The following is a 1,990-nucleotide window of genomic DNA, read 5'->3' on the forward strand; positions in this document are numbered from 1 at the left end:
AATTGTTTATTGACTACACATGATAATGGATCATTTACAAGCTTTATTCCCATCTATCATTTTATCTGGTACCATAATTCAATTTAGATATATTGAACAAAATGTGCCAAAGATCTTTAAAAAACAAATAAACTCAATGACTCTGCTGGGATGACCCTTTTAATGGTGAACTCCAGGTCACAGCACAGTATCTTATTAATTCGACTACACCAAGGTCTCTGAAGACAATGGCTTGTATGCCCAAGGAGGTTGTAAATAAATTTCAGATGGAACCTGGTATCACTCTGAAGGAATTCTAACATCACACTGTTGAGGTAATTTACCAAGACAGCTTCAGAATAGACTAACTGTACATAGCACATTGTTTAAAAAGGACATATTTATTCAGTGTCATGATCAGACTATTACATTTAGCAATCAACAACATGGGTGCAAAAAAAAACCCTACATTAAAACCCTTTGTTGGAATGCTGTACGCTTTCCACAGAACAGGAACAAAATAACTTGTTATACAATTAGTCACAAACCCAGTCCTCCAGTTTGTTCTCCATTCACAGGAGTACTGTCTAAAATAGTCTTTGCAGCAGCTAGGCCCTGCCACCACTGTGCTTGGCTGAGTTCACAAATCTGCTGTACCCTGTAGCTTCCCTGTCACTTCTGTGGCTCACTTCTCCTGCTAAGCTTTTTTTTCTGGCAGTAATTAAAACCGATCCCACTGCCATAGCTACTGCTGCTGCTGGAACCACCACAGACACCTGGGTTTTGTGGTTTGGCAAAGTATTGGCCTCCACCACCACAGGGGCCAGAGCTTCTGCCTCCAAAGTTTTCCCCCTTCATGAGTCCACAATTTCCAGATTGATTGTTGTAGTTGCCCAAATCATTGCAGCTTCCACCACCACCGAAGTTGCTTCCATCATTACCACATCCATTACAGCCATCCCCGCTGCCACCATGTCCACCACCACCATGGCTACCACCAAAGCCACCTCAACCACTGAAGTTTCCGCCACCACCAAAGTTGTCATTCTCACCAAAACCACCTCCACAACCGCCTCCGAAGTTTCCAGAACCACCTCAAACTCTTTGGCTGGATGAAGCCCTAGTCAGCCCTTGCTTAGACAGGGCTTTTCTTACATCACAGGTGTGGCCATTCACAGCACAGTATTTCTGAATGACGATCTTGTCTACAGAGTCATGGTCATCAAAGGTTACCAAAGCAACACCTCTCTTTTTGCCACTGCCTCAGTCAGTCATGATTTCGATCACTTCAGTTTTCCCATCCTGTTCAAAATGATCTCTTAGGTGATGTTCTTCAGTATCTTCTTTACTACTACCAACAAAATTCTTTTTTCACAGTGAAGTGGGCATCAGGTCTTTGAGAATCTTCTCTCGAGACAGCCCTCTTTGGTTCCATGACTTTTCCGCCCACCTCGTGAGGCCTTGCATTCCTGGCGGCATCCACCTCCACAGAGGTGTACGCAACAAACCCAAAGCCTCTGGAGTGCTTGGTGTCTGGATCTCTCATCACCACACAGCCTGTGAGTGTTCCCCACTGCTCAGAATGGCTCCTCGGGCTCTCATCTGCTGTTTCAAACCTTGAACCTCCAATAAATTGCTTCCGCAGTGGTTCAGGCTCTTTGGGAGACTCCAACTTACACGTGATGACTGCAGGAGGGGAGACTTTAACACTGCTTACTCAGCAGCATCCACCAGCAGAAAGGCGAAATTATGACTTCTTTACTGGAGTATAAAGCTTGAGGTGAGTTAAACTTCAGTGTCACAGAAGCACAGAGTTTGGTGCTGGAAATGTTTTAAAAGAGATGGGAGTTCAATTTCCTGTACAGAATTTAGGCAAGTGAATACCTATGGTTGTTTGAACACAGGAATGAATAGTTTGCTTTCTATCTAACTATGATATATTATTTCAGTGCCGCTTAAAATACTAGATTTTCCCTCTTTTGCCCTGGAATATGACACTTCACACAGAAAA

At 43.6% G+C, this 1,990-nt stretch overlaps 1 pseudogene; it reads right to left on the bottom strand.

Annotated features, from left to right (window-relative positions):
- Positions 1-651: 651 nt before the first annotated feature.
- On the bottom strand, positions 652-1,642 carry LOC123809918 (annotated as a pseudogene).
- Between the last annotated feature and the right edge of the window lie 348 nt (positions 1,643-1,990).

Source organism: Phyllostomus hastatus, unplaced genomic scaffold, assembly GCF_019186645.2.
Source record: "Phyllostomus hastatus isolate PE091 unplaced genomic scaffold, TTU_PhHast_1.1 phas_scaffold_585, whole genome shotgun sequence".
Taxonomy (NCBI): Eukaryota; Metazoa; Chordata; class Mammalia; order Chiroptera; family Phyllostomidae; genus Phyllostomus; species Phyllostomus hastatus.